This window comes from Carettochelys insculpta, chromosome 30, assembly GCF_033958435.1.
Source record: "Carettochelys insculpta isolate YL-2023 chromosome 30, ASM3395843v1, whole genome shotgun sequence".
Taxonomy (NCBI): domain Eukaryota; kingdom Metazoa; phylum Chordata; order Testudines; family Carettochelyidae; genus Carettochelys; species Carettochelys insculpta.
In genome coordinates, this window is record NC_134166.1 from 13324805 (window position 1) to 13330608 (window position 5804).

The following is a 5804-nucleotide window of genomic DNA, read 5'->3' on the forward strand; positions in this document are numbered from 1 at the left end:
GCCACCTCTGGGTCTCAGTGCTCAACCCTGCCTGTTCTCATCCCTCTTCTGACCATTGCAGGGCTCCTGCAGCCGGCGGCTGCACGCAGGGGGTGGGCTGCAGCTCTCCCCTGCCACGCAGGACTGGGCCCAATGCCCCAGTGCGGCACTAGGGGGCGCTGTGCTGCAGGGGTGGGGATGGGGCTGACCCCTGCCCCCAGGGAAGGGCAGACAAGCCCATGGCTGGGGGCACAAAGAGGCAAACTCCAGGTTCAGGCAGACACTTTATTGGGGCTGAGCAGGAGGTGGGCGTCCGCCCTCCCCGACTCCTGTCACTCGGCGCCAGGCGACCTCGGCCCCGGCCGGCTGGGATCTGCTCCGGGAAGGGCTGGGAGCCGCGAGGCGCCGCAGGGTGACGGGCGCATGGGTCAGAATTCACAGCAGATCCCACAGCCGACCATGTGCCTGCAGCAGTTGCAGCAGAAGCGACAGCCAGGGGCTCTTGGAGCCTTCGGAAGAGAAGGAGAGACAGAGGTGAGGCCCGCACCTAACCGCCCCTCCTCCCTCCTCCCGAGCCCCTTTCCCTTCGCAGAGCCAGGGATGCAACCCAGGAGCCCTGGCTCCCAGCCGCTGCTCTACCCACTAGATCCCACTCCCCTCCCACCACAGAGGCGACTCCCTGGCAGTGCTGACTCCCAGCCCCCTGCTCCAACCTCCCTGCAAGGCTTCCCCCCAAAGCACCGCTCCCCTGGGGTGCGGCTGGAGGCACAATCTGATCTGCATGGAAGAAAGGAAATTGCAAAAGGCTCTTGGGAGGGGAGTGAGGTGGGGGGTCGGGGAACAGAGGACACAGATGGCCGGGAGTCAGGACTCCTGGGCTCTAGCCCTGACTCCCAGCCAGCAGTAAAGGGTCCTGATCTCCGCAGGCTGGTGGAGGTCACAGACCCCCTAGTGCTGCCCTCAGCTGGGCAGGAGAGAGGCTGTTCTGGAGGAGCCGGCCCCGGCATACTGTCGGGTTAACCCCTGCGGGATGTCAGTGTTGAACTGTGGAACTCATTGCCACAGGAGATGTTGGGGTACGACACGGGACTCCCCCCCCATGGGGTTTCCTGGGGTGAGCCCCTGGGACTCCCCACCCTGGAGATTAATGTCGTCGGCCTGTGGGACATTACAGACATTAACATGTTGAACCAGTTGCCACAGGAGATTATTGGGTCAGTCCCTCTCCTGCAACCCCTTCCCTCCCCCCTCAGTCCCACCAGTGCATCCCCCGCCCGCCACTCACCGCTTCTCTCTTCACCATCACCTTGGACTCGCCTGGGCCTTCCTCCGAGTGCCGGGGCTCCAAGTCCTAGAGAACAGGACAGCAGAGAGTGAGTTGTGCTCCAGGTGTTTTTTTGGCCAGCAGCCGCTGCTCCGCCGGGAGCTAATGCCCCTCCCTAAATCTTGTCCTGCGTGGCCTGCTGGGTTCAGTGCCCAGGTGCGGCAGGAGAGTAGGGGGTAGTGGTCAGAGCAGGAGTGAGGGAAGGCACTTGGTGTCCATGGCTCTGGGAGGGAGTGGAGGCTAGTGGTCAGAGCAGGGAGCTGGCCATCAGGACTCCTGAGCTGTACCCCTGGCTGTAGCAGTGAGGGAAATCCAGCCCACTAGAGCAGTGGGGAGCAGGGGGTGTGAGCTCCAGGCCGGCTGAGTTCCATTCCCAGTTCTGCTGCTGTGTGACCAGGAGCAAGTAACCTCCCTGGGCCATGCCTCAGTTTCCCCCCACCCTTCACTGCCGGGGAAGCCCTTTGGGGCAGGGTCAGCCTCTGGCTGTGTGTCGAAGCAGCGCCTGGCCCAGCGGGAACGGAAGAGGCTCCCTCCACTCACCCCAGCCAGGGAGGCGCCGCGGGTTCCCTGGGCACAAAGGAGGACCACGGCCAGGAGCAGGGCAGCCAGCAGCTGGACTCTCATCTTCTCTGAGGTTTGGGTCTTCTACAGCAGCAGCAGCTGAGTGAGGCTGGGGACTGCTGGGGCCTGGATTTATTCACCTGCTCTGCGCCCTTGTTGGGGGGGGGATCAGTGAGGGGAAGGAAGGGGGGTTCCAGGAAGGACGGGGCTGGAGCAATCGTTTGTTCTCCGCGTTCCACGTCCTGCTGGGAAAAGACTCTCGTGATTACAAAATATTGGCCTTTTCTTACCCAAGTGCTTCCGACACCAGCCAGGTGCCAGCACCTTTCCCAGCCAGCCCTGGCTCCTGCTCGACCCAGTGCACCATCCTCCAACGTAGGCATCAAATGCAGTTCAGATTAACTCTTCTGGGGGTTCAGGGCTACTGGATTTTGTGGGGGCTCCCAGGCTCTGGGGTATGGGAGGGGACTGTGTGTGAAGCAGGAGGAGGGTGTGGGAGGGGTAAGGGGCTCTGACTGGGAGTGCAGGTTCTGAGGTTGGGCTGAGGGATTTGGGGGGCAGGGGGGATTCGGGGAGGAGGTTTGGGTTTGGGGAGGGTGACCAGCTGTCCCGTTGCTCGGGGGCCAGGCGTGTGTTTAAACCTCCTGCAGGTGCTTCGATGTTTTCTTCAAACCAGGCAAATTGTCCCCTGTTGTCTCCCTCCCCGCAGAAGCAGGGGGGTTTCCACGGCTAACCAGAGCCCCTCCCCCAGCGGCGAGTGGGGGGTGCTGTGGCCGACAATGGGGGTAGGGGTGCAGAGCTGGCGATGGGGTGGAGATGGAGTCGGCGGTGGGTGCGGGATGGACAGCGGGGTACAGAGTCGCCTTCCCCTGCTAGGCCGGAAGGGCTGGTCCAGTGCTCAGGGGCTTTAGGAGCAGCTGTCCCTAAATCCCCTCTTAATCCAGCCCTGCTGGCCCCGAGTCCTGCCTCCAGGGAGCACAGGGCTGCTCTGTCCCCTGCGCCTGGCGGTGCCGAGCCACCCTCTGCCCAGTTCTCTGAAGCCCCTGCAGTCAGGTTCCCTGGGCCAGGGGCACAATGCAGCCTTCGGGTTTAACCCCTCCCCACACAAGCTGTAGCCGAGGGACAGGAGGTGGTGAGGTTCTGTCAGTGGCCAGCAGCAGCCTGGGGGCAGTAGCTGCCTTTTGTCACAGAATCACATGGGAGAAAACTAGACCTGGAAGGGACTTTGAGAGGGCACCAAGTCCAGCCCCAGTGCTAACGGCTGGACCCAGCGCCGTCTGGAGCACCCCTGACAGGTGCTTGCCTGTCCTCCTCTTCCAAATCTCCAAGGATGGAGATGCCACAACCTCCCCAAGGAATTTATTCCAGGGCTTAACCACCCTGACAGGGAGGAAGTTTTCCCCAATGTCCAGCCTAAGCCTTCCTGGCTGCAGTTGAAGCCCATTGCTCCTTGTCCTGTCCTCAGAGGCCTAGGAGAACAACTTTTCTCCCTCCTTGTTATGACCAGTCTCCAAAGAGCTGGTATGTGACAGCTGTTGTCATGTCTCCTCTCGGTCTTCTCTTTTTCAGACTAAGGAACCCAGTTCTTTCAGCTTCCCTCATCGGTCATGTGCTCTAGAGCTTCAGTCATTCTTGTTCCTCTTCTCTGGACCATCTCCTGTCTCTTCACCTCTTTCCTGAAATGTGGGGCCGAGAACTGGGCACAATACTCCAGTTGAGGCCTGATTGCCCCAGAGCAGAGCAGAAGAACAACGTCTCATGTCTTGCCTGCAAAACTCCTATTAATACATCCTAGAATTACATGTGTCTCTTTTGGAAGAGTCACAGTGTTGACTTGCATTTCTCACGTGACCTTATCAGAGAAGTAGCCGGGTTCGTCTGTGTCTTCGAGAACAACAAGAAGTCCTGGGGCACCTTATAGGCTAACAGATATTTTGGAGCATAAGCTTTTGTGGGCAAAGACCCTCTTCATCAGATGCGTGAGAAGTGGGTCTTTGCCCATGAAAGCTCATGCTCCAAAATATCTGTTAGCCTATAAGGTGCCCCAGGACTTCTTGTTGTTCACGTCACCCTTGTGACTTCCAGATTCCTGGTTGCAGTGCTCCTTCTTAGACATGCCTCCTGTTGTGTGTCCATGCAACTGATTGTTCCTCCCTAACTGCAGTACTTTGCATTTATCCATATTGAATTTCATCCTATTTGCCTCCGACCAGTTTTCCAGTTTGTCTAGATGGGTTTGAATCTGGAGTCTGTCCTCCAAAGCAGTTGCAACCCCTCCCAGCTCGGTATCATCTGCAAATTTACTGAGCGCCCTCCCTATGCTAAATCCTTGATGAAGAAAATGAACAGAACCGGTCCCAAAGCAGACCCCTGCAGAACCCCACTTGTGCCCTCCCAGTGTGTTTGTGAACCATTAATAACGACCCGCTGCAATGGGTCACCTTCCAGCCATGCACCTGCCTTCCAGCAGCCCTGCCAAGGTCGTGTTTCCCTGGTTAATTTAGAAGACGGGCACATGATCTTGTGCAGGTTAGATGGGACAAGTTGCTTTGAGCTATGGGGATGCGAGAGGGAAAGAGCAGCAGGGGTGGGTCCTGGCCTGGGGCACACGGAGCCCTGCCTTGGAGGGTACAAGAGGCAAGGGTACAAGAAGCCACAGCAGGGGCTGAGGAACCCAGGGCCCTGAGAACTGAAGGTCAGCCCCATTCAAGGGGGGAAGGGATAAAGGGCTCACCAGGGAGGGGTCTGTCTTGGCTGGGAGCTGTGTTCCTGCAGCGGAGCAGGAGGGCAGGAGTGTCCCCATCCTCGGCAGGGGGTTGGGAGGAGGGTGCTGGGTCTACCTCCGTAATCCCAGGTTGCCTGCCAGTCATTGGGGTGTCAGGGGAGCGGGGGTTGTGGGGCTGAGCACCCAGAGGGTGACACGGCTGTTAGCCTCTGACGTACCAAATCTGGGGCAAGAGTGGGAACCCGGGGGAGCCAGTGTCTTAGTGCATCATTGTCGCCTTCATCATCGTCATCAATAGCTTCGGTGCTGCGTCCGTCTGTCTCTCTCCACGCAAGCTCTAGAATGTTCACCTTGCCTGCACCACACCAGCCCCATCACCCATCCAGCGTTGGGCCTGACATGACCCAGTCCCCCAAATGGACCCCCCTGCCAGCCCCAGCCCCTCCCCTGGCTAGTAGGGGGCTGGCCCAGCCCCCACCCCCTGCACCATGCCCGCCTTTCCCCAGTCCAGCATGGGGGACCAGCTCCCCAGTTGAGTCCCGCAGCACTGTGCCAGCCCAGTCCTTCCCCAGACAGCACAGGGCCTGGCCCATGCACTAGCTGAAGAGAGCAGAGCTTCTGGCCCAGCAGGTTGGGGGGTGGGTGCCCCCCAGAGGGCAGGAGGGTGGCTCAGGGGCATGAGCAGCTCATGGGGTGACAGCCCCAACGGGACCTCTGTGCTCCAGGCTGCACCAGGGAATGGGGCTCAGAGTCTGGCCAGCAGCTGCTATGGGGGGCAGGGTTCTCACTCGTTTTATCGACTGCGGGTGGAGTAAATTTTGTTATGTGCACTGGGGAATGCGTGGCTGTGCACCTCCAATAGCAGTACAGGCTGCTGGCTGCGGGCGCTGTGCTAACCAGCTGGGTGGCCCCTCAGTCTCCTCCAGGTACTGCACCTCCCCCCACCCTGTGATCGAACCCATCACAACTCCCTGCCCCTGCGTATCACTGGAGCTAACCCTGGAACTCCCTGACACTGGACGTGAGCCGGGTTAACGCACAGGACTCCCTGCTGCGGGGGTGAGAGGGGTCAGCACAGGGGCACTTGCCCAGTGGGCATTACCCGGGTTAACCTGCGGGACTCCCTGCCACTTCGTATGGGCATTGTCCAACCTGCAGGACCGCCCCCCCTTCAGTGCGTTAACCAGTGAAACTCCAGGCCAGTGTGTATTGGGG

At 59.9% G+C, this 5804-nt stretch overlaps 1 long non-coding RNA gene across 1 annotated transcript; it reads right to left on the reverse strand.

Moving 5' to 3' along the window:
- Positions 1-306: 306 nt before the first annotated feature.
- Positions 307-1902, reverse strand: LOC142003533 (uncharacterized). Its single transcript, XR_012642852.1, has 3 exons — positions 1844-1902; positions 1265-1330; positions 307-488 (listed from the first exon to the last, which is right to left on the reverse strand). It is a non-coding gene; the product is annotated as an uncharacterized LOC142003533 (long non-coding RNA).
- Positions 1903-5804: the final 3902 nt, after the last annotated feature.